Below are 26,601 nucleotides of genomic sequence, written 5' to 3'. Positions count from 1 at the left end.
GGCACTTTCATTGCCCGGGAAGCAAACCTATTTGGCTTCTGTTTAAAACCGAACTGCAGCAGGGGTCGAAACAACTCTGCAGGAAGCGGCGTGGTTGGAGTTGATCAGCAGAAATGGCAGCGGTGGGATTCGACGCCTCGCCTCTGTCGAGACTGGAGCCTAAATCCAGCGCCTTAGACCGCTCGGCCACACTACCAGCCAGCGACGGAACACCTTTCTTGCAACTCCAATTCTGCTCCTGCATGACAACAGGTGCAAAGTCACGTGAAAAGGGTTCCATGATCCCTCTCCGACTCGCACAGCTGCTGGGATGTGCCCGTCTACAATATCAATTTCGCAGCAGATAATGATAGCCCGTCAATCCAGACAAAAATCATTGGTCAGCTGAGTCTATTTTCTCAGACTCTTTTCAGCTACAAATGTATCTGTGAGAGCGTCAGAATATATGATCGGTTATCATTTGGTCAAATTATCATGAGCTATTTGACATTACTGCAATTTCGATTCTTGCATTGCTAAATGATTTCACCCATTGCTCAAAACAGGACAACTTTCACGTTTACACGGAATATGAAGCACACCGGTCTACAGGGAAGATGCACAAAGCTGAGTAGGCCGTGTTCCACATCATACCGCGCAGCATAGTTTCAGTCACTGTGCCTGTTTTGCAGAATACGAGTCCCAAAGAATGTTCTCCACCCTAAAACCGGAGGTAGCACTACAATCCGAGAACGACAGATCACATTGTAAGGATGCTCTGACCTCGGAGCCAGTTCGAGATGCCACTTTTCTTGCCTTTTTGCCTTCACCGTGCAATTCGCTGCAGAGATCTTCACACATGGATACCAACTGAGTTGGAAACCTGTGTGGGAATCGAAGATAAGCGACTCAATAAATTTTGCTAAATTCCATGGTGCGTTTTAGAAATGCAGTTTCTCTTCACCTCAATCTAAAAGGCAGTTTCTGAACATAGTAACAGAAGTCACCCCACCCCCACTCCGGAAGAGGTGCTAACTGCCCTTGATTGCTTTTTGTTCACGATGTGAAGAGCTCTCACGCTTGAGTCACCTTCACGTCTCTGGTTGCTGAGTGAATCACAAAAAAGGAATTTCACCAGAGCTGCAACTGCCTCCCTTCCCCACTCGCCCTCCCCGTTTACATTTTCCTGCTCGTCAGTGACTTAAAGAAAACCAAATGAAAAGCAGTCTGTGGCACAATCATTTCGACTGCTCACGGGAAAGGTAGCATTGTGAACCACTGCAGAAACGAACGATTTCCTTACTTTTGCTCCGACTGACCATACTCTGGGAAATTTTCCCAGATTCTCAGTTGAGGATTCTTGCCGCTGGAAGTTACCTCACAAACCCTGTTAATTCGTAATGTATTGAGAGAATCGCACAACAGAAAGCATTTAACACAGAACACAAACAAAACTGGCAAACCAAATGCATTCTCAGACACAGCGAGCATGAATGCTAAATGTGAGACAGTCCGGGGGCATGAGCCATAAAGTAATCTCACAATTAACAACAGGGCAATTCAAAACTACTCTTTCAAACATACTGGAGCCTGAGTGCACCACCACTTCCCAGACAATGCCGAAAAGAGAGAAAGAAAGAATATTATAAGAATGGGTCATAAAAAATGAATTTCACCAATCACAGTCTCGATTAGATTACCTTTCCCTTCCGATGTACCCAGGACGGAAATGAAGGAAGTGGGAGAAATTCAATACCATATGACGTCGAAATTCATTGGAAGGATTTTCTCATTGGCCAGAAAACCAAATAACCACGAGTCGAGTCACCGTAGGACTTTGTTTCACAACAGCGATGAAATAACAGTCTCCATTCGGTTCCAGTAAAAAGACAACTTGTCTGGAACATAAAGCAAGAGTAGAGCTGCTTGCGATTTTTCCGCGCGAGAGGCGAACACGATCATGACAGCACAGACACGTTGGAAAAATCGGCACTTTCATTGCCCGGGAAGCAAACCTATTTGGCTTCTGTTTAAAACCGAACTGCAGCAGGGGTCGAAACAACTCTGCAGGAAGCGGCGTGGTTGGAGTTGATCAGCAGAAATGGCAGCGGTGGGATTCGAACCCTCGCCTCTGTCGAGACTGGAGCCTAAATCCAGCGCCTTAGACCGCTCGGCCACACTACCAGCCGGCGGCAGAGCACCTTTTCTTGCAACTCCAATTCTGCTCCTGCATGACAACAGGTGAAAAGTCACGTGAAAAGGGTTCCATGATCCCTCTCCGACTCGCACAGCTGCTGGGATGTGCCCGTCTACAATATCAATTTCGCAGCAGATAATGATAGCCCGTCAATCCAGACAAAAATCATTGGTCAGCTGAGTCTATTTTCTCAGACTCTTTTCAGCTACAAATGTATCTGTGAGAGCGTCAGAATATATGATCGGTTATCATTTGGTCAAATTATCATGAGCTATTTGACATTACTGCAATTTCGATTCTTGCATTGCTAAATGATTTCACCCATTGCTCAAAACAGGACAACTTTCACGTTTACACGGAATATGAAGCACACCGGTCTACAGGGAAGATGCACAAAGCTGAGTAGGCCGTGTTCCACATCATACCGCGCAGCATAGTTTCAGTCACTGTGCCTGTTTTGCAGAATACGAGTCCCAAAGAATGTTCTCCACCCTAAAACCGGAGGTAGCACTACAATCCGAGAACGACAGATCACATTGTAAGGATGCTCTGACCTCGGAGCCAGTTCGAGATGCCACTTTTCTTGCCTTTTTGCCTTCACCGTGCAATTCGCTGCAGAGATCTTCACACATGGATACCAACTGAGTTGGAAACCTGTGTGGGAATCGAAGTTAAGCGACTCAATAAATTTTGCTAAATTCCATGGTGCGTTTTAGAAATGCAGTTTCTCTTCACCTCAATCTAAAAGGTAGTTTCTGAACATAGTAACAGAAGTCACCCCACCCCCACTCCGGAAGAGGTGCTAACTGCCCTTGATTGCTTTTTGTTCACGATGTGAAGAGCTCTCACGCTTGAGTCACCTTCACGTCTCTGGTTGCTGAGTGAATCACAAAAAAGGAATTTCACCAGAGCTGCAACTGCCTCCCTTCCCCACTCGCCCTCCCCGTTTACATTTTCCTGCTCGTCAGTGACTTAAAGAAAACCAAATGAAAAGCAGTCTGTGGCACAATCATTTCGACTGCTCACGGGAAAGGTAGCATTGTGAACCACTGCAGAAACGAACGATTTCCTTACTTTTGCTCCGACTGACCATACTCTGGGAAATTTTCCCAGATTCTCAGTTGAGGATTCTTGCCGCTGGAAGTTACCTCTCAAACCCTGTTAATTCGTAATGTATTGAGAGAATCGCACAACAGAAAGCATTTAACACAGAACACAAACAAAACTGGCAAACCAAATGCATTCTCAGACACAGCGAGCATGAATGCTAAATGTGAGACAGTCCGGGGGCATGAGCCATAAAGTAATCTCACAATTAACAACAGGGCAATTCCAAACTACTCTTTCAAACATACTGGAGCCTGAGTGCACCACCACTTCCCAGACAATGCCGAAAAGAGAGAAAGAAAGAATATTATAAGAATGGGTCATAAAAAATGAATTTCACCAATCACAGTCTCGATTAGATTACCTTTCCCTTCCGATGTACCCAGGACGGAAATGAAGGAAGTGGGAGAAATTCAATACCATATGACGTCGAAATTCATTGGAAGGATTTTCTCATTGGCCAGAAAACCAAATAACCACGAGTCGATTCACCGTAGGACTTTGTTTCACAACAGCGATGAAATAACAGTCTCCATTCGGTTCCAGTAAAAAGACAACTTGTCTGGAACATAAAGCAAGAGTAGAGCTGCTTGCGATTTTTCCGCGCGAGAGGCGAACACGATCATGACAGCACAGACACGTTGGAAAAATCGGCACTTTCCCACACCACTGTTCATTGCCCGGGAAGCAAACCTATTTGGCTTCTGTTTAAAACGGAACTGCAGCAGGGGTCGAAACAACTCTGCAGGAAGCGGCGTGGTTGGAGTTGATCAGCAGAAATTGCAGCGGTGGGATTCGAACCCACGCCTCTGTCGCGACTGGAGCCTAAATCCAGCGACTTAGACCGCTCGGCCACACTACCAGCCAGCGGGGAACACCTTTTCTTGCAACTCCAATTCTGCTCCTGCATGACAACAGGTGAAAAGTCACGTGAAAAGGGTTCCATGATCCCTCTCCGACTCGCACAGCTGCTGGGATGTGCCCGTCTACAATATCAATTTCGCAGCAGATAATGATAGCCCGTCAATCCAGACAAAAATCATTGGTCAGCTGAGTCTATTTTCTCAGACTCTTTTCAGCTACAAATGTATCTGTGAGAGCGTCAGAATATATGATCGGTTATCATTTGGTCAAATTATCATGAGCTATTTGACATTACTGCAATTTCGATTCTTGCATTGCTAAATGATTTCACCCATTGCTCAAAACAGGACAACTTTCACGTTTACACGGAATATGAAGCACACCGGTCTACAGGGAAGATGCACAAAGCTGAGTAGGCCGTGTTCCACATCATACCGCGCAGCATAGTTTCAGTCACTGTGCCTGTTTTGCAGAATACGAGTCCCAAAGAATGTTCTCCACCCTAAAACCGGAGGTAGCACTACAATCCGAGAACGACAGATCACATTGTAAGGATGCTCTGACCTCGGAGCCAGTTCGAGATGCCACTTTTCTTGCCTTTTTGCCTTCACCGTGCAATTCGCTGCAGAGATCTTCACACATGGATACCAACTGAGTTGGAAACCTGTGTGGGAATCGAAGATAAGCGACTCAATAAATTTTGCTAAATTCCATGGTGCGTTTTAGAAATGCAGTTTCTCTTCACCTCAATCTAAAAGGCAGTTTCTGAACATAGTAACAGAAGTCAAAAGGTAATTACCTCACCCCACCCCCACTCCGGAAGAGGTGCTAACTGCCCTTGATTGCTTTTTGTTCACGATGTGAAGAGCTCTCACGCTTGAGTCACCTTCACGTCTCTGGTTGCTGAGTGAATCACAAAAAAGGAATTTCACCAGAGCTGCAACTGCCTCCCTTCCCCACTCGCCCTCCCCGTTTACATTTTCCTGCTCGTCAGTGACTTAAAGAAAACCAAATGAAAAGCAGTCTGTGGCACAATTATTTCGACTGCTCACGGGAAAGGTAGCATTGTGAACCACTGCAGAAACGAACGATTTCCTTACTTTTGCTCCGACTGACCATACTCTGGGAAATTTTCCCAGATTCTCAGTTGAGGATTCTTGCCGCTGGAAGTTACCTCTCAAAACCTGTTAATTCGTAATGTATTGAGAGAATCGCACAACAGAAAGCATTTAACACGGAACACAAACAAAACTGGCAAACCAAATGCATTCTCAGACACAGCGAGCATGAATGCTAAATGTGAGACAGTCCGGGGGCATGAGCCATAAAGTAATCTCACAATTAACAACAGGGCAATTCCAAACTACTCTTTCAAACATACTGGAGCCTGAGTGCACCACCACTTCCCAGACAATGCCGAAAAGAGAGAAAGAAAGAATATTATAAGAATGGGTCATAAAAAATGAATTTCACCAATCACAGTCTCGATTAGATTACCTTTCCCTTCCGATGTACCCAGGACGGAAATGAAGGAAGTGGGAGAAATTCAATACCATATGACGTCGAAATTCATTGGAAGGATTTTCTCATTGGCCAGAAAACCAAATAACCACGAGTCGAGTCACCGTAGGACTTTGTTTCACAACAGCGATGAAATAACAGTCTCCATTCGGTTCCAGTAAAAAGACAACTTGTCTGGAACATAAAGCAAGAGTAGAGCTGCTTGCGATTTTTCCGCGCGAGAGGCGAACACGATCATGACAGCACAGACACGTTGGAAAAATCGGCACTTTCATTGCCCGGGAAGCAAACCTATTTGGCTTCTGTTTAAAACCGAACTGCAGCAGGGGTCGAAACAACTCTGCAGGAAGCGGCGTGGTTGGAGTTGATCAGCAGAAATGGCAGCGGTGGGATTCGACGCCTCGCCTCTGTCGAGACTGGAGCCTAAATCCAGCGCCTTAGACCGCTCGGCCACACTACCAGCCAGCGACGGAACGCCTTTCTTGCAACTCCAATTCTGCTCCTGCATGACAACAGGTGCAAAGTCACGTGAAAAGGGTTCCATGATCCCTCTCCGACTCGCACAGCTGCTGGGATGTGCCCGTCTACAATATCAATTTCGCAGCAGATAATGATAGCCCGTCAATCCAGACAAAAATCATTGGTCAGCTGAGTCTATTTTCTCAGACTCTTTTCAGCTACAAATGTATCTGTGAGAGCGTCAGAATATATGATCGGTTATCATTTGGTCAAATTATCATGAGCTATTTGACATTACTGCAATTTCGATTCTTGCATTGCTAAATGATTTCACCCATTGCTCAAAACAGGACAACTTTCACGTTTACACGGAATATGAAGCACACCGGTCTACAGGGAAGATGCACAAAGCTGAGTAGGCCGTGTTCCACATCATACCGCGCAGCATAGTTTCAGTCACTGTGCCTGTTTTGCAGAATACGAGTCCCAAAGAATGTTCTCCACCCTAAAACCGGAGGTAGCACTACAATCCGAGAACGACAGATCACATTGTAAGGATGCTCTGACCTCGGAGCCAGTTCGAGATGCCACTTTTCTTGCCTTTTTGCCTTCACCGTGCAATTCGCTGCAGAGATCTTCACACATGGATACCAACTGAGTTGGAAACCTGTGTGGGAATCGAAGATAAGCGACTCAATAAATTTTGCTAAATTCCATGGTGCGTTTTAGAAATGCAGTTTCTCTTCACCTCAATCTAAAAGGCAGTTTCTGAACATAGTAACAGAAGTCACCCCACCCCCACTCCGGAAGAGGTGCTAACTGCCCTTGATTGCTTTTTGTTCACGATGTGAAGAGCTCTCACGCTTGAGTCACCTTCACGTCTCTGGTTGCTGAGTGAATCACAAAAAAGGAATTTCACCAGAGCTGCAACTGCCTCCCTTCCCCACTCGCCCTCCCCGTTTACATTTTCCTGCTCGTCAGTGACTTAAAGAAAACCAAATGAAAAGCAGTCTGTGGCACAATCATTTCGACTGCTCACGGGAAAGGTAGCATTGTGAACCACTGCAGAAACGAACGATTTCCTTACTTTTGCTCCGACTGACCATACTCTGGGAAATTTTCCCAGATTCTCAGTTGAGGATTCTTGCCGCTGGAAGTTACCTCACAAACCCTGTTAATTCGTAATGTATTGAGAGAATCGCACAACAGAAAGCATTTAACACAGAACACAAACAAAACTGGCAAACCAAATGCATTCTCAGACACAGCGAGCATGAATGCTAAATGTGAGACAGTCCGGGGGCATGAGCCATAAAGTAATCTCACAATTAACAACAGGGCAATTCAAAACTACTCTTTCAAACATACTGGAGCCTGAGTGCACCACCACTTCCCAGACAATGCCGAAAAGAGAGAAAGAAAGAATATTATAAGAATGGGTCATAAAAAATGAATTTCACCAATCACAGTCTCGATTAGATTACCTTTCCCTTCCGATGTACCCAGGACGGAAATGAAGGAAGTGGGAGAAATTCAATACCATATGACGTCGAAATTCATTGGAAGGATTTTCTCATTGGCCAGAAAACCAAATAACCACGAGTCGAGTCACCGTAGGACTTTGTTTCACAACAGCGATGAAATAACAGTCTCCATTCGGTTCCAGTAAAAAGACAACTTGTCTGGAACATAAAGCAAGAGTAGAGCTGCTTGCGATTTTTCCGCGCGAGAGGCGAACACGATCATGACAGCACAGACACGTTGGAAAAATCGGCACTTTCATTGCCCGGGAAGCAAACCTATTTGGCTTCTGTTTAAAACCGAACTGCAGCAGGGGTCGAAACAACTCTGCAGGAAGCGGCGTGGTTGGAGTTGATCAGCAGAAATGGCAGCGGTGGGATTCGAACCCTCGCCTCTGTCGAGACTGGAGCCTAAATCCAGCGCCTTAGACCGCTCGGCCACACTACCAGCCAGCGGCGGAACACCTTTCTTGCAACTCCAATTCTGCTCCTGCATGACAACAGGTGCAAAGTCACGTGAAAAGGGTTCCATGATCCCTCTCCGACTCGCACAGCTGCTGGGATGTGCCCGTCTACAATATCAATTTCGCAGCAGATAATGATAGCCCGTCAATCCAGACAAAAATCATTGGTAAGCTGAGTCTATTTTCTCAGACTCTTTTCAGCTACAAATGTATCTGTGAGAGCGTCAGAATATATGATCGGTTATCATTTGGTCAAATTATCATGAGCTATTTGACATTACTGCAATTTCGATTCTTGCATTGCTAAATGATTTCACCCATTGCTCAAAACAGGACAACTTTCACGTTTACACGGAATATGAAGCACACCGGTCTACAGGGAAGATGCACAAAGCTGAGTAGGCCGTGTTCCACATCATACCGCGCAGCATAGTTTCAGTCACTGTGCCTGTTTTGCAGAATACGAGTCCCAAAGAATGTTCTCCACCCTAAAACCGGAGGTAGCACTACAATCCGAGAACGACAGATCACATTGTAAGGATGCTCTGACCTCGGAGCCAGTTCGAGATGCCACTTTTCTTGCCTTTTTGCCTTCACCGTGCAATTCGCTGCAGAGATCTTCACACATGGATACCAACTGAGTTGGAAACCTGTGTGGGAATCGAAGATAAGCGACTCAATAAATTTTGCTAAATTCCATGGTGCGTTTTAGAAATGCAGTTTCTCTTCACCTCAATCTAAAAGGCAGTTTCTGAACATAGTAACAGAAGTCAAAAGGTAATTACCTCACCCCACCCCCACTCCGGAAGAGGTGCTAACTGCCCTTGATTGCTTTTTGTTCACGATGTGAAGAGCTCTCACGCTTGAGTCACCTTCACGTCTCTGGTTGCTGAGTGAATCACAAAAAAGGAATTTCACCAGAGCTGCAACTGCCTCCCTTCCCCACTCGCCCTCCCCGTTTACATTTTCCTGCTCGTCAGTGACTTAAAGAAAACCAAATGAAAAGCAGTCTGTGGCACAATTATTTCGACTGCTCACGGGAAAGGTAGCATTGTGAACCACTGCAGAAACGAACGATTTCCTTACTTTTGCTCCGACTGACCATACTCTGGGAAATTTTCCCAGATTCTCAGTTGAGGATTCTTGCCGCTGGAAGTTACCTCTCAAAACCTGTTAATTCGTAATGTATTGAGAGAATCGCACAACAGAAAGCATTTAACACGGAACACAAACAAAACTGGCAAACCAAATGCATTCTCAGACACAGCGAGCATGAATGCTAAATGTGAGACAGTCCGGGGGCATGAGCCATAAAGTAATCTCACAATTAACAACAGGGCAATTCCAAACTACTCTTTCAAACATACTGGAGCCTGAGTGCACCACCACTTCCCAGACAATGCCGAAAAGAGAGAAAGAAAGAATATTATAAGAATGGGTCATAAAAAATGAATTTCACCAATCACAGTCTCGATTAGATTACCTTTCCCTTCCGATGTACCCAGGACGGAAATGAAGGAAGTGGGAGAAATTCAATACCATATGACGTCGAAATTCATTGGAAGGATTTTCTCATTGGCCAGAAAACCAAATAACCACGAGTCGAGTCACCGTAGGACTTTGTTTCACAACAGCGATGAAATAACAGTCTCCATTCGGTTCCAGTAAAAAGACAACTTGTCTGGAACATAAAGCAAGAGTAGAGCTGCTTGCGATTTTTCCGCGCGAGAGGCGAACACGATCATGACAGCACAGACACGTTGGAAAAATCGGCACTTTCATTGCCCGGGAAGCAAACCTATTTGGCTTCTGTTTAAAACCGAACTGCAGCAGGGGTCGAAACAACTCTGCAGGAAGCGGCGTGGTTGGAGTTGATCAGCAGAAATGGCAGCGGTGGGATTCGACGCCTCGCCTCTGTCGAGACTGGAGCCTAAATCCAGCGCCTTAGACCGCTCGGCCACACTACCAGCCAGCGACGGAACACCTTTCTTGCAACTCCAATTCTGCTCCTGCATGACAACAGGTGCAAAGTCACGTGAAAAGGGTTCCATGATCCCTCTCCGACTCGCACAGCTGCTGGGATGTGCCCGTCTACAATATCAATTTCGCAGCAGATAATGATAGCCCGTCAATCCAGACAAAAATCATTGGTCAGCTGAGTCTATTTTCTCAGACTCTTTTCAGCTACAAATGTATCTGTGAGAGCGTCAGAATATATGATCGGTTATCATTTGGTCAAATTATCATGAGCTATTTGACATTACTGCAATTTCGATTCTTGCATTGCTAAATGATTTCACCCATTGCTCAAAACAGGACAACTTTCACGTTTACACGGAATATGAAGCACACCGGTCTACAGGGAAGATGCACAAAGCTGAGTAGGCCGTGTTCCACATCATACCGCGCAGCATAGTTTCAGTCACTGTGCCTGTTTTGCAGAATACGAGTCCCAAAGAATGTTCTCCACCCTAAAACCGGAGGTAGCACTACAATCCGAGAACGACAGATCACATTGTAAGGATGCTCTGACCTCGGAGCCAGTTCGAGATGCCACTTTTCTTGCCTTTTTGCCTTCACCGTGCAATTCGCTGCAGAGATCTTCACACATGGATACCAACTGAGTTGGAAACCTGTGTGGGAATCGAAGATAAGCGACTCAATAAATTTTGCTAAATTCCATGGTGCGTTTTAGAAATGCAGTTTCTCTTCACCTCAATCTAAAAGGCAGTTTCTGAACATAGTAACAGAAGTCACCCCACCCCCACTCCGGAAGAGGTGCTAACTGCCCTTGATTGCTTTTTGTTCACGATGTGAAGAGCTCTCACGCTTGAGTCACCTTCACGTCTCTGGTTGCTGAGTGAATCACAAAAAAGGAATTTCACCAGAGCTGCAACTGCCTCCCTTCCCCACTCGCCCTCCCCGTTTACATTTTCCTGCTCGTCAGTGACTTAAAGAAAACCAAATGAAAAGCAGTCTGTGGCACAATCATTTCGACTGCTCACGGGAAAGGTAGCATTGTGAACCACTGCAGAAACGAACGATTTCCTTACTTTTGCTCCGACTGACCATACTCTGGGAAATTTTCCCAGATTCTCAGTTGAGGATTCTTGCCGCTGGAAGTTACCTCACAAACCCTGTTAATTCGTAATGTATTGAGAGAATCGCACAACAGAAAGCATTTAACACAGAACACAAACAAAACTGGCAAACCAAATGCATTCTCAGACACAGCGAGCATGAATGCTAAATGTGAGACAGTCCGGGGGCATGAGCCATAAAGTAATCTCACAATTAACAACAGGGCAATTCAAAACTACTCTTTCAAACATACTGGAGCCTGAGTGCACCACCACTTCCCAGACAATGCCGAAAAGAGAGAAAGAAAGAATATTATAAGAATGGGTCATAAAAAATGAATTTCACCAATCACAGTCTCGATTAGATTACCTTTCCCTTCCGATGTACCCAGGACGGAAATGAAGGAAGTGGGAGAAATTCAATACCATATGACGTCGAAATTCATTGGAAGGATTTTCTCATTGGCCAGAAAACCAAATAACCACGAGTCGAGTCACCGTAGGACTTTGTTTCACAACAGCGATGAAATAACAGTCTCCATTCGGTTCCAGTAAAAAGACAACTTGTCTGGAACATAAAGCAAGAGTAGAGCTGCTTGCGATTTTTCCGCGCGAGAGGCGAACACGATCATGACAGCACAGACACGTTGGAAAAATCGGCACTTTCATTGCCCGGGAAGCAAACCTATTTGGCTTCTGTTTAAAACCGAACTGCAGCAGGGGTCGAAACAACTCTGCAGGAAGCGGCGTGGTTGGAGTTGATCAGCAGAAATGGCAGCGGTGGGATTCGAACCCTCGCCTCTGTCGAGACTGGAGCCTAAATCCAGCGCCTTAGACCGCTCGGCCACACTACCAGCCAGCGGCGGAACACCTTTCTTGCAACTCCAATTCTGCTCCTGCATGACAACAGGTGCAAAGTCACGTGAAAAGGGTTCCATGATCCCTCTCCGACTCGCACAGCTGCTGGGATGTGCCCGTCTACAATATCAATTTCGCAGCAGATAATGATAGCCCGTCAATCCAGACAAAAATCATTGGTAAGCTGAGTCTATTTTCTCAGACTCTTTTCAGCTACAAATGTATCTGTGAGAGCGTCAGAATATATGATCGGTTATCATTTGGTCAAATTATCATGAGCTATTTGACATTACTGCAATTTCGATTCTTGCATTGCTAAATGATTTCACCCATTGCTCAAAACAGGACAACTTTCACGTTTACACGGAATATGAAGCACACCGGTCTACAGGGAAGATGCACAAAGCTGAGTAGGCCGTGTTCCACATCATACCGCGCAGCATAGTTTCAGTCACTGTGCCTGTTTTGCAGAATACGAGTCCCAAAGAATGTTCTCCACCCTAAAACCGGAGGTAGCACTACAATCCGAGAACGACAGATCACATTGTAAGGATGCTCTGACCTCGGAGCCAGTTCGAGATGCCACTTTTCTTGCCTTTTTGCCTTCACCGTGCAATTCGCTGCAGAGATCTTCACACATGGATACCAACTGAGTTGGAAACCTGTGTGGGAATCGAAGATAAGCGACTCAATAAATTTTGCTAAATTCCATGGTGCGTTTTAGAAATGCAGTTTCTCTTCACCTCAATCTAAAAGGCAGTTTCTGAACATAGTAACAGAAGTCACCCCACCCCCACTCCGGAAGAGGTGCTAACTGCCCTTGATTGCTTTTTGTTCACGATGTGAAGAGCTCTCACGCTTGAGTCACCTTCACGTCTCTGGTTGCTGAGTGAATCACAAAAAAGGAATTTCACCAGAGCTGCAACTGCCTCCCTTCCCCACTCGCCCTCCCCGTTTACATTTTCCTGCTCGTCAGTGACTTAAAGAAAACCAAATGAAAAGCAGTCTGTGGCACAATCATTTCGACTGCTCACGGGAAAGGTAGCATTGTGAACCACTGCAGAAACGAACGATTTCCTTACTTTTGCTCCGACTGACCATACTCTGGGAAATTTTCCCAGATTCTCAGTTGAGGATTCTTGCCGCTGGAAGTTACCTCACAAACCCTGTTAATTCGTAATGTATTGAGAGAATCGCACAACAGAAAGCATTTAACACAGAACACAAACAAAACTGGCAAACCAAATGCATTCTCAGACACAGCGAGCATGAATGCTAAATGTGAGACAGTCCGGGGGCATGAGCCATAAAGTAATCTCACAATTAACAACAGGGCAATTCCAAACTACTCTTTCAAACATACTGGAGCCTGAGTGCACCACCACTTCCCAGACAATGCCGAAAAGAGAGAAAGAAAGAATATTATAAGAATGGGTCATAAAAAATGAATTTCACCAATCACAGTCTCGATTAGATTACCTTTCCCTTCCGATGTACCCAGGACGGAAATGAAGGAAGTGGGAGAAATTCAATACCATATGACGTCGAAATTCATTGGAAGGATTTTCTCATTGGCCAGAAAACCAAATAACCACGAGTCGATTCACCGTAGGACTTTGTTTCACAACAGCGATGAAATAACAGTCTCCATTCGGTTCCAGTAAAAAGACAACTTGTCTGGAACATAAAGCAAGAGTAGAGCTGCTTGCGATTTTTCCGCGCGAGAGGCGAACACGATCATGACAGCACAGACACGTTGGAAAAATCGGCACTTTCCCACACCACTGTTCATTGCCCGGGAAGCAAACCTATTTGGCTTCTGTTTAAAACCGAACTGCAGCAGGGGTCGAAACAACTCTGCAGGAAGCGGCGTGGTTGGAGTTGATCAGCAGAAATGGCAGCGGTGGGATTCGAACCCACGCCTCTGTCGCGACTGGAGCCTAAATCCAGCGCCTTAGACCGCTCGGCCACACTACCAGCCGGCGGCAGAGCACCTTTTCTTGCAACTCCAATTCTGCTCCTGCATGACAACAGGTGAAAAGTCACGTGAAAAGGGTTCCATGATCCCTCTCCGACTCGCACAGCTGCTGGGATGTGCCCGTCTACAATATCAATTTCGCAGCAGATAATGATAGCCCGTCAATCCAGACAAAAATCATTGGTCAGCTGAGTCTATTTTCTCAGACTCTTTTCAGCTACAAATGTATCTGTGAGAGCGTCAGAATATATGATCGGTTATCATTTGGTCAAATTATCATGAGCTATTTGACATTACTGCAATTTCGATTCTTGCATTGCTAAATGATTTCACCCATTGCTCAAAACAGGACAACTTTCACGTTTACACGGAATATGAAGCACACCGGTCTACAGGGAAGATGCACAAAGCTGAGTAGGCCGTGTTCCACATCATACCGCGCAGCATAGTTTCAGTCACTGTGCCTGTTTTGCAGAATACGAGTCCCAAAGAATGTTCTCCACCCTAAAACCGGAGGTAGCACTACAATCCGAGAACGACAGATCACATTGTAAGGATGCTCTGACCTCGGAGCCAGTTCGAGATGCCACTTTTCTTGCCTTTTTGCCTTCACCGTGCAATTCGCTGCAGAGATCTTCACACATGGATACCAACTGAGTTGGAAACCTGTATGGGAATCGAAGATAAGCGACTCAATAAATTTTGCTAAATTCCATGGTGCGTTTTAGAAATGCAGTTTCTCTTCACCTCAATCTAAAAGGCAGTTTCTGAACATAGTAACAGAAGTCAAAAGGTAATTACCTCACCCCACCCCCACTCCGGAAGAGGTGCTAACTGCCCTTGATTGCTTTTTGTTCACGATGTGAAGAGCTCTCACGCTTGAGTCACCTTCACGTCTCTGGTTGCTGAGTGAATCACAAAAAAGGAATTTCACCAGAGCTGCAACTGCCTCCCTTCCCCACTCGCCCTCCCCGTTTACATTTTCCTGCTCGTCAGTGACTTAAAGAAAACCAAATGAAAAGCAGTCTGTGGCACAATCATTTCGACTGCTCACGGGAAAGATAGCATTGTGAACCACTGCAGAAACGAACGATTTCCTTACTTTTGCTCCGACTGACCATACTCTGAGAAATTTTCCCAGATTCTCAGTTGAGGATTCTTGCCGCTGGAAGTTACCTCTCAAACCCTGTTAATTCGTAATGTATTGAGAGAATCGCACAACAGAAAGCATTTAACACGGAACACAAACAAAACTGGCAAACCAAATGCATTCTCAGACACAGCGAGCATGAATGCTAAATGTGAGACAGTCCGGGGGCATGAGCCATAAAGTAATCTCACAATTAACAACAGGGCAATTCCAAACTACTCTTTCAAACATACTGGAGCCTGAGTGCACCACCACTTCCCAGACAATGCCGAAAAGAGAGAAAGAAAGAATATTATAAGAATGGGTCATAAAAAATGAATTTCACCAATCACAGTCTCGATTAGATTACCTTTCCCTTCCGATGTACCCAGGACGGAAATGAAGGAAGTGGGAGAAATTCAATACCATATGACGTCGAAATTCATTGGAAGGATTTTCTCATTGGCCAGAAAACCAAATAACCACGAGTCGAGTCACCGTAGGACTTTGTTTCACAACAGCGATGAAATAACAGTCTCCATTCGGTTCCAGTAAAAAGACAACTTGTCTGGAACATAAAGCAAGAGTAGAGCTGCTTGCGATTTTTCCGCGCGAGAGGCGAACACGATCATGACAGCACAGACACGTTGGAAAAATCGGCACTTTCCCACACCACTGTTCATTGCCCGGGAAGCAAACCTATTTGGCTTCTGTTTAAAACCGAACTGCAGCAGGGGTCGAAACAACTCTGCAGGAAGCGGCGTGGTTGGAGTTGATCAGCAGAAATGGCAGCGGTGGGATTCGAACCCACGCCTCTGTCGCGACTGGAGCCTAAATCCAGCGCCTTAGACCGCTCGGCCACACTACCAGCCGGCGGCAGAGCACCTTTTCTTGCAACTCCAATTCTGCTCCTGCATGACAACAGGTGAAAAGTCACGTGAAAAGGGTTCCATGATCCCTCTCCGACTCGCACAGCTGCTGGGATGTGCCCGTCTACAATATCAATTTCGCAGCAGATAATGATAGCCCGTCAATCCAGACAAAAATCATTGGTAAGCTGAGTCTATTTTCTCAGACTCTTTTCAGCTACAAATGTATCTGTGAGAGCGTCAGAATATATGATCGGTTATCATTTGGTCAAATTATCATGAGCTATTTGACATTACTGCAATTTCGATTCTTGCATTGCTAAATGATTTCACCCATTGCTCAAAACAGGACAACTTTCACGTTTACACGGAATATGAAGCACACCGGTCTACAGGGAAGATGCACAAAGCTGAGTAGGCCGTGTTCCACATCATACCGCGCAGCATAGTTTCAGTCACTGTGCCTGTTTTGCAGAATACGAGTCCCAAAGAATGTTCTCCACCCTAAAACCGGAGGGAGCACTTCAATCCGAGAACGACAGATCACATTGTAAGGATGCTCTGACCTCGGAGCCAGTTCGAGATGCCACTTTTCTTGCCTTTTTGCCTTCACCGTGCAATTCGCTGCAGAGATCTTCACACATGGATACCAACTGAGTTGGAAACCTGTGTGGGAATCGAAGATAAGCGACTCAATAAATTTTGCTAAATTCCATGGTGCGTTTTAGAAATGCAGTTTCTCTTCACCTCAATCTAAAAGGCAGTTTCTGAACATAGTAACAGAAGTCAAAAGGTAATTACCTCACCCCACCCCCACTCCGGAAGAGGTGCTAACTGCCCTTGATTGCTTTTTGTTCACGATGTGAAGAGCTCTCACGCTTGAGTCACCTTCACGTCTCTGGTTGCTGAGTGAATCACAAAAAAGGAATTTCACCAGAGCTGCAACTGCCTCCCTTCCCCACTCGCCCTCCCCGTTTACATTTTCCTGCTCGTCAGTGACTTAAAGAAAACCAAATGAAAAGCAGTCTGTGGCACAATCATTTCGACTGCTCACGGGAAAGGTAGCATTGTGAACCACTGCAGAAACGAACGATTTCCTTACTTTTGCTCCGACTGACCATACTCTGGGAAATTTTCCCAGATTCTCAGTTGAGGATTCTTGCCGCTGGAAGTTACCTCTCAAACCCTGTTAATTCGTAATGTATTGAGAGAATCGCACAACAGAAAGCATTTAACACGGAACACAAACAAAACTGGCAAACCAAATGCATTCTCAGACACAGCGAGCATGAATGCTAAATGTGAGACAGTCCGGGGGCATGAGCCATAAAGTAATCTCACAATTAACAACAGGGCAATTCCAAACTACTCTTTCAAACATACTGGAGCCTGAGTGCACCACCACTTCCCAGACAATGCCGAAAAGAGAGAAAGAAAGAATATTATAAGAATGGGTCATAAAAAATGAATTTCACCAATCACAGTCTCGATTAGATTACCTTTCCCTTCCGATGTACCCAGGACGGAAATGAAGGAAGTGGGAGAAATTCAATACCATATGACGTCGAAATTCATTGGAAGGATTTTCTCATTGGCCAGAAAACCAAATAACCACGAGTCGAGTCACCGTAGGACTTTGTTTCACAACAGCGATGAAATAACAGTCTCCATTCGGTTCCAGTAAAAAGACAACTTGTCTGGAACATAAAGCAAGAGTAGAGCTGCTTGCGATTTTTCCGCGCGAGAGGCGAACACGATCATGACAGCACAGACACGTTGGAAAAATCGGCACTTTCCCACACCACTGTTCATTGCCCGGGAAGCAAACCTATTTGGCTTCTGTTTATTCCGAACTGCAGCAGGGGTCGAAACAACTCTGCAGGAAGCGGCGTGGTTGGAGTTGATCAGCAGAAATGGCAGCGGTGGGATTCGAACCCACGCCTCTGTCGAGACTGGAGCTTAAATCCAGCGCCTTAGACCGCTCGGCCACACTACCAGCCGGCGGAAGAGCACCTTTTCTTGCAACTCCAATTCTGCTCCTGCATGACAACAGGTGCAAAGTCACGTGAAAAGGGTTCCATGATCCCTCTCCGACTCGCACAGCTGCTGGGATGTGCCCGTCTACAATATCAATTTCGCAGCAGATAATGATAGCCCGTCAATCCAGACAAAAATCATTGGTAAGCTGAGTCTATTTTCTCAGACTCTTTTCAGCTACAAATGTATCTGTGAGAGCGTCAGAATATATGATCGGTTATCATTTGGTCAAATTATCATGAGCTATTTGACATTACTGCAATTTCGATTCTTGCATTGCTAAATGATTTCACCCATTGCTCAAAACAGGACAACTTTCACGTTTACACGGAATATGAAGCACACCGGTCTACAGGGAAGATGCACAAAGCTGAGTAGGCCGTGTTCCACATCATACCGCGCAGCATAGTTTCAGTCACTGTGCCTGTTTTGCAGAATACGAGTCCCAAAGAATGTTCTCCACCCTAAAACCGGAGGTAGCACTACAATCCGAGAACGACAGATCACATTGTAAGGATGCTCTGACTTCGGAGCCAGTTCGAGATGCCACTTTTCTTGCCTTTTTGCCTTCACCGTGCAATTCGCTGCAGAGATCTTCACACATGGATACCAACTGAGTTGGAAACCTGTGTGGGAATCGAAGATAAGCGACTCAATAAATTTTGCTAAATTCCATGGTGCGTTTTAGAAATGCAGTTTCTCTTCACCTCAATCTAAAAGGCAGTTTCTGAACATAGTAACAGAAGTCAAAAGGTAATTACCTCACCCCACCCCCACTCCGGAAGAGGTGCTAACTGCCCTTGATTGCTTTTTGTTCACGATGTGAAGAGCTCTCACGCTTGAGTCACCTTCACGTCTCTGGTTGCTGAGTGAATCACAAAAAAGGAATTTCACCAGAGCTGCAACTGCCTCCCTTCCCCACTCGCCCTCCCCGTTTACATTTTCCTGCTCGTCAGTGACTTAAAGAAAACCAAATGAAAAGCAGTCTGTGGCACAATCATTTCGACTGCTCACGGGAAAGGTAGCATTGTGAACCACTGCAGAAACGAACGATTTCCTTACTTTTGCTCCGACTGACCATACTCTGGGAAATTTTCCCAGATTCTCAGTTGAGGATTCTTGCCGCTGGAAGTTACCTCTCAAACCCTGTTAATTCGTAATGTATTGAGAGAATCGCACAACAGAAAGCATTTAACACGGAACACAAACAAAACTGGCAAACCAAATGCATTCTCAGACACAGCGAGCATGAATGCTAAATGTGAGACAGTCCGGGGGCATGAGCCATAAAGTAATCTCACAATTAACAACAGGGCAATTCCAAACTACTCTTTCAAACATACTGGAGCCTGAGTGCACCACCACTTCCCAGACAATGCCGAAAAGAGAGAAAGAAAGAATATTATAAGAATGGGTCATAAAAAATGAATTTCACCAATCACAGTCTCGATTAGATTACCTTTCCCTTCCGATGTACCCAGGACGGAAATGAAGGAAGTGGGAGAAATTCAATACCATATGACGTCGAAATTCATTGGAAGGATTTTCTCATTGGCCAGAAAACCAAATAACCACGAGTCGAGTCACCGTAGGACTTTGTTTCACAACAGCGATGAAATAACAGTCTCCATTCGGTTCCAGTAAAAAGACAACTTGTCTGGAACATAAAGCAAGAGTAGAGCTGCTTGCGATTTTTCCGCGCGAGAGGCGAACACGATCATGACAGCACAGACACGTTGGAAAAATCGGCACTTTCCCACACCACTGTTCATTGCCCGGGAAGCAAACCTATTTGGCTTCTGTTTAAAACCGAACTGCAGCAGGGGTCGAAACAACTCTGCATGAAGCGGCGTGGTTGGAGTTGATCAGCAGAAATGGCAGCGGTGGGATTCGAACCCACGCCTCTGTCGAGACTGGAGCCTAAATCCAGCGCCTTAGACCGCTCGGCCACACTACCAGCCGGCGGCGGAACACCTTTTCTTGCAACTCCAATTCTGCTCCTGCATGATAACAGGTGCAAAGTCACGTGAAAAGGGTTCCATGATCCCTCTCCGACTCGCACAGCTGCTGGGATGTGCCCGTCTACAATATCAATTTCGCAGCAGATAATGATAGCCCGTCAATCCAGACAAAAATCATTGGTAAGCTGAGTCTATTTTCTCAGACTCTTTTCAGCTACAAATGTATCTGTGAGAGCGTCAGAATATATGATCGGTTATCATTTGGTCAAATTATCATGAGCTATTTGACATTACTGCAATTTCGATTCTTGCATTGCTAAATGATTTCACCCATTGCTCAAAACAGGACAACTTTCACGTTTACACGGAATATGAAGCACACCGGTCTACAGGGAAGATGCACAAAGCTGAGTAGGCCGTGTTCCACATCATACCGCGCAGCATAGTTTCAGTCACTGTGCCTGTTTTGCAGAATACGAGTCCCAAAGAATGTTCTCCACCCTAAAACCGGAGGTAGCACTACAATCCGAGAACGACAGATCACATTGTAAGGATGCTCTGACCTCGGAGCCAGTTCGAGATGCCACTTTTCTTGCCTTTTTGCCTTCACCGTGCAATTCGCTGCAGAGATCTTCACACATGGATACCAACTGAGTTGGAAACCTGTGTGGGAATCGAAGATAAGCGACTCAATAAATTTTGCTAAATTCCATGGTGCGTTTTAGAAATGCAGTTTCTCTTCACCTCAATCTAAAAGGCAGTTTCTGAACATAGTAACAGAAGTCAAAAGGTAATTACCTCACCCCACCCCCACTCCGGAAGAGGTGCTAACTGCCCTTGATTGCTTTTTGTTCACGATGTGAAGAGCTCTCACGCTTGAGTCACCTTCACGTCTCTGGTTGCTGAGTGAATCACAAAAAAGGAATTTCACCAGAGCTGCAACTGCCTCCCTTCCCCACTCGCCCTCCCCGTTTACATTTTCCTGCTCGTCAGTGACTTAAAGAAAACCAAATGAAAAGCAGTCTGTGGCACAATCATTTCGACTGCTCACGGGAAAGGTAGCATTGTGAACCACTGCAGAAACGAACGATTTCCTTACTTTTGCTCCGACTGACCATACTCTGGGAAATTTTCCCAGATTCTCAGTTGAGGATTCTTGCCGCTGGAAGTTTCCTCTCAAACCCTGTTAATTCGTAATGTATTGAGAGAATCGCACAACAGAAAGCATTTAACACGGAACACAAACAAAACTGGCAAACCAAATGCATTCTCAGACACAGCGAGCATGAATGCTAAATGTGAGACAGTCCGGGGGCATGAGCCATAAAGTAATCTCACAATTAACAACAGGGCAATTCCAAACTACTCTTTCAAACATACTGGAGCCTGAGTGCACCACCACTTCCCAGACAATGCCGAAAAGAGAGAAAGAAAGAATATTATAAGAATGGGTCATAAAAAATGAATTTCACCAATCACAGTCTCGATTAGATTACCTTTCCCTTCCGATGTACCCAGGACGGAAATGAAGGAAGTGGGAGAAATTCAATACCATATGACGTCGAAATTCATTGGAAGGATTTTCTCATTGGCCAGAAAACCAAATAACCACGAGTCGAGTCACCGTAGGACTTTGTTTCACAACAGCGATGAAATAACAGTCTCCATTCTGTTCCAGTAAAAAGACAACTTGTCTGGAACATAAAGCAAGAGTAGAGCTGCTTGCGATTTTTCCGCGCGAGAGGCGAACACGATCATGACAGCACAGACACGTTGGAAAAATCGGCACTTTCCCACACCACTGTTCATTGCCCGGGAAGCAAACCTATTTGGCTTCTGTTTAAAACCGAACTGCAGCAGGGGTCGAAACAACTCTGCATGAAGCGGCGTGGTTGGAGTTGATCAGCAGAAATGGCAGCGGTGGGATTCGAACCCACGCCTCTGTCGAGACTGGAGCTTAAATCCAGCGCCTTAGACCGCTGGGCCACACTACCAGCCGGCGGCAGAGCACCTTTTCTTGCAACTCCAATTCTGCTCCTGCATGACAACAGGTGCAAAGTCACGTGAAAAGGGTTCCATGATCCCTCTCCGACTCGCACAGCTGCTGGGATGTGCCCGTCTACAATATCAATTTCGCAGCAGATAATGATAGCCCGTCAATCCAGACAAAAATCATTGGTAAGCTGAGTCTATTTTCTCAGACTCTTTTCAGCTACAAATGTATCTGTGAGAGCGTCAGAATATATGATCGGTTATCATTTGGTCAAATTATCATGAGCTATTTGACATTACTGCAATTTCGATTCTTGCATTGCTAAATGATTTCACCCATTGCTCAAAACAGGACAACTTTCACGTTTACACGGAATATGAAGCACACCGGTCTACAGGGAAGATGCACAAAGCTGAGTAGGCCGTGTTCCACATCATACCGCGCAGCATAGTTTCAGTCACTGTGCCTGTTTTGCAGAATACGAGTCCCAAAGAATGTTCTCCACCCTAAAACCGGAGGTAGCACTACAATCCGAGAACGACAGATCACATTGTAAGGATGCTCTGACCTCGGAGCCAGTTCGAGATGCCACTTTTCTTGCCTTTTTGCCTTCACCGTGCAATTCGCTGCAGAGATCTTCACACATGGATACCAACTGAGTTGGAAACCTGTGTGGGAATCGAAGATAAGCGACTCAATAAATTTTGCTAAATTCCATGGTGCGTTTTAGAAATGCAGTTTCTCTTCACCTCAATCTAAAAGGCAGTTTCTGAACATAGTAACAGAAGTCAAAAGGTAATTACCTCACCCCACCCCCACTCCGGAAGAGGTGCTAACTGCCCTTGATTGCTTTTTGTTCACGATGTGAAGAGCTCTCACGCTTGAGTCACCTTCACGTCTCTGGTTGCTGAGTGAATCACAAAAAAGGAATTTCACCAGAGCTGCAACTGCCTCCCTTCCCCACTCGCCCTCCCCGTTTACATTTTCCTGCTCGTCAGTGACTTAAAGAAAACCAAATGAAAAGCAGTCTGTGGCACAATCATTTCGACTGCTCACGGGAAAGGTAGCATTGTGAACCACTGCAGAAACGAACGATTTCCTTACTTTTGCTCCGACTGACCATACTCTGGGAAATTTTCCCAGATTCTCAGTTGAGGATTCTTGCCGCTGGAAGTTACCTCTCAAACCCTGTTAATTCGTAATGTATTGAGAGAATCGCACAACAGAAAGCATTTAACACGGAACACAAACAAAACTGGCAAACCAAATGCATTCTCAGACACAGCGAGCATGAATGCTAAATGTGAGACAGTCCGGGGGCATGAGCCATAAAGTAATCTCACAATTAACAACAGGGCAATTCCAAACTACTCTTTCAAACATACTGGAGCCTGAGTGCACCACCACTTCCCAGACAATGCCGAAAAGAGAGAAAGAAAGAATATTATAAGAATGGGTCATAAAAAATGAATTTCACCAATCACAGTCTCGATTAGATTACCTTTCCCTTCCGATGTACCCAGGACGGAAATGAAGGAAGTGGGAGAAATTCAATACCATATGACGTCGAAATTCATTGGAAGGATTTTCTCATTGGCCAGAAAACCAAATAACCACGAGTCGAGTCACCGTAGGACTTTGTTTCACAACAGCGATGAAATAACAGTCTCCATTCGGTTCCAGTAAAAAGACAACTTGTCTGGAACATAAAGCAAGAGTAGAGCTGCTTGCGATTTTTCCGCGCGAGAGGCGAACACGATCATGACAGCACAGACACGTTGGAAAAATCGGCACTTTCCCACACCACTGTTCATTGCCCGGGAAGCAAACCTATTTGGCTTCTGTTTAAAACCGAACTGCAGCAGGGGTCGAAACAACTCTGCATGAAGCGGCGTGGTTGGAGTTGATCAGCAGAAATGGCAGCGGTGGGATTCGAACCCACGCCTCTGTCGAGACTGGAGCTTAAATCCAGCGCCTTAGACCGCTCGGCCACACTACCAGCCGGCGGCAGAGCACCTTTTCTTGCAACTCCAATTCTGCTCCTGCATGACAACAGGTGCAAAGTCACGTGAAAAGGGTTCCATGATCCCTCTCCGACTCGCACAGCTGCTGGGATGTGCCCGTCTACAATATCAATTTCGCAGCAGATAATGATAGCCCGTCAATCCAGACAAAAATCATTGGTAAGCTGAGTCTATTTTCTCAGACTCTTTTCAGCTACAAATGTATCTGTGAGAGCGTCAGAATATATGATCGGTTATCATTTGGTCAAATTATCATGAGCTATTTGACATTACTGCAATTTCGATTCTTGCATTGCTAAATGATTTCACCCATTGCTCAAAACAGGACAACTTTCACGTTTACACGGAATATGAAGCACACCGGTCTACAGGGAAGATGCACAAAGCTGAGTAGGCCGTGTTCCACATCATACCGCGCAGCATAGTTTCAGTCACTGTGCCTGTTTTGCAGAATACGAGTCCCAAAGAATGTTCTCCACCCTAAAACCGGAGGTAGCACTACAATCCGAGAACGACAGATCACATTGTAAGGATGCTCTGACCTCGGAGCCAGTTCGAGATGCCACTTTTCTTGCCTTTTTGCCTTCACCGTGCAATTCGCTGCAGAGATCTTCACACATGGATACCAACTGAGTTGGAAACCTGTGTGGGAATCGAAGATAAGCGACTCAATAAATTTTGCTAAATTCCATGGTGCGTTTTAGAAATGCAGTTTCTCTTCACCTCAATCTAAAAGGCAGTTTCTGAACATAGTAACAGAAGTCAAAAGGTAATTACCTCACCCCACCCCCACTCCGGAAGAGGTGCTAACTGCCCTTGATTGCTTTTTGTTCACGATGTGAAGAGCTCTCACGCTTGAGTCACCTTCACGTCTCTGGTTGCTGAGTGAATCACAAAAAAGGAATTTCACCAGAGCTGCAACTGCCTCCCTTCCCCACTCGCCCTCCCCGTTTACATTTTCCTGCTCGTCAGTGACTTAAAGAAAACCAAATGAAAAGCAGTCTGTGGCACAATCATTTCGACTGCTCACGGGAAAGGTAGCATTGTGAACCACTGCAGAAACGAACGATTTCCTTACTTTTGCTCCGACTGACCATACTCTGGGAAATTTTCCCAGATTCTCAGTTGAGGATTCTTGCCGCTGGAAGTTACCTCTCAAACCCTGTTAATTCGTAATGTATTGAGAGAATCGCACAACAGAAAGCATTTAACACGGAACACAAACAAAACTGGCAAACCAAATGCATTCTCAGACACAGCGAGCATGAATGCTAAATGTGAGACAGTCCGGGGGCATGAGCCATAAAGTAATCTCACAATTAACAACAGGGCAATTCCAAACTACTCTTTCAAACATACTGGAGCCTGAGTGCACCACCACTTCCCAGACAATGCCGAAAAGAGAGAAAGAAAGAATATTATAAGAATGGGTCATAAAAAATGAATTTCACCAATCACAGTCTCGATTAGATTACCTTTCCCTTCCGATGTACCCAGGACGGAAATGAAGGAAGTGGGAGAAATTCAATACCATATGACGTCGAAATTCATTGGAAGGATTTTCTCATTGGCCAGAAAACCAAATAACCACGAGTCGAGTCACCGTAGGACTTTGTTTCACAACAGCGATGAAATAACAGTCTCCATTCGGTTCCAGTAAAAAGACAACTTGTCTGGAACATAAAGCAAGAGTAGAGCTGCTTGCGATTTTTCCGCGCGAGAGGCGAACACGATCATGACAGCACAGACACGTTGGAAAAATCGGCACTTTCCCACACCACTGTTCATTGCCCGGGAAGCAAACCTATTTGGCTTCTGTTTAAAACCGAACTGCAGCAGGGGTCGAAACAACTCTGCATGAAGCGGCGTGGTTGGAGTTGATCAGCAGAAATGGCAGCGGTGGGATTCGAACCCACGCCTCTGTCGAGACTGGAGCCTAAATCCAGCGCCTTAGACCGCTCGGCCACACTACCAGCCGGCGGCGGAACACCTTTTCTTGCAACTCCAATTCTGCTCCTGCATGATAACAGGTGCAAAGTCACGTGAAAAGGGTTCCATGATCCCTCTCCGACTCGCACAGCTGCTGGGATGTGCCCGTCTACAATATCAATTTCGCAGCAGATAATGATAGCCCGTCAATCCAGACAAAAATCATTGGTAAGCTGAGTCTATTTTCTCAGACTCTTTTCAGCTACAAATGTATCTGTGAGAGCGTCAGAATATATGATCGGTTATCATTTGGTCAAATTATCATGAGCTATTTGACATTACTGCAATTTCGATTCTTGCATTGCTAAATGATTTCACCCATTGCTCAAAACAGGACAACTTTCACGTTTACACGGAATATGAAGCACACCGGTCTACAGGGAAGATGCACAAAGCTGAGTAGGCCGTGTTCCACATCATACCGCGCAGCATAGTTTCAGTCACTGTGCCTGTTTTGCAGAATACGAGTCCCAAAGAATGTTCTCCACCCTAAAACCGGAGGTAGCACTACAATCCGAGAACGACAGATCACATTGTAAGGATGCTCTGACCTCGGAGCCAGTTCGAGATGC

At 45.5% G+C, this 26,601-nt stretch overlaps 10 non-coding genes across 10 annotated transcripts; all 10 read right to left on the bottom strand.

Annotated features, from left to right (window-relative positions):
• Positions 1–2,081: 2,081 nt before the first annotated feature.
• Positions 2,082–2,163, bottom strand: trnal-uag (transfer RNA leucine (anticodon UAG)). The gene has a single exon. It is a non-coding gene; the product is annotated as a tRNA-Leu (tRNA).
• Positions 2,164–8,013: 5,850 nt separating this feature from the next.
• trnal-uag (transfer RNA leucine (anticodon UAG)) lies at positions 8,014–8,095 on the bottom strand. The gene has a single exon. It is a non-coding gene; the product is annotated as a tRNA-Leu (tRNA).
• Positions 8,096–11,963: 3,868 nt separating this feature from the next.
• trnal-uag (transfer RNA leucine (anticodon UAG)) lies at positions 11,964–12,045 on the bottom strand. Its single transcript has one exon. It is a non-coding gene; the product is annotated as a tRNA-Leu (tRNA).
• Positions 12,046–13,944: 1,899 nt separating this feature from the next.
• Positions 13,945–14,026, bottom strand: trnal-uag (transfer RNA leucine (anticodon UAG)). Its single transcript has one exon. It is a non-coding gene; the product is annotated as a tRNA-Leu (tRNA).
• Positions 14,027–15,942: 1,916 nt separating this feature from the next.
• On the bottom strand, positions 15,943–16,024 carry trnal-uag (transfer RNA leucine (anticodon UAG)). The gene has a single exon. It is a non-coding gene; the product is annotated as a tRNA-Leu (tRNA).
• A 1,915-nt stretch (positions 16,025–17,939) lies between these two features.
• trnal-uaa (transfer RNA leucine (anticodon UAA)) lies at positions 17,940–18,021 on the bottom strand. Its single transcript has one exon. It is a non-coding gene; the product is annotated as a tRNA-Leu (tRNA).
• Positions 18,022–19,937: 1,916 nt separating this feature from the next.
• On the bottom strand, positions 19,938–20,019 carry trnal-uag (transfer RNA leucine (anticodon UAG)). The gene has a single exon. It is a non-coding gene; the product is annotated as a tRNA-Leu (tRNA).
• A 1,916-nt stretch (positions 20,020–21,935) lies between these two features.
• Positions 21,936–22,017, bottom strand: trnal-uaa (transfer RNA leucine (anticodon UAA)). The gene has a single exon. It is a non-coding gene; the product is annotated as a tRNA-Leu (tRNA).
• A 1,916-nt stretch (positions 22,018–23,933) lies between these two features.
• trnal-uaa (transfer RNA leucine (anticodon UAA)) lies at positions 23,934–24,015 on the bottom strand. Its single transcript has one exon. It is a non-coding gene; the product is annotated as a tRNA-Leu (tRNA).
• Positions 24,016–25,931: 1,916 nt separating this feature from the next.
• trnal-uag (transfer RNA leucine (anticodon UAG)) lies at positions 25,932–26,013 on the bottom strand. The gene has a single exon. It is a non-coding gene; the product is annotated as a tRNA-Leu (tRNA).
• Positions 26,014–26,601: the final 588 nt, after the last annotated feature.

This window comes from Chiloscyllium punctatum, chromosome 46, assembly GCF_047496795.1.
Source record: "Chiloscyllium punctatum isolate Juve2018m chromosome 46, sChiPun1.3, whole genome shotgun sequence".
Taxonomy (NCBI): domain Eukaryota; kingdom Metazoa; phylum Chordata; class Chondrichthyes; order Orectolobiformes; family Hemiscylliidae; genus Chiloscyllium; species Chiloscyllium punctatum.
This window is presented reverse-complemented; position numbering and strand designations above follow the sequence as displayed.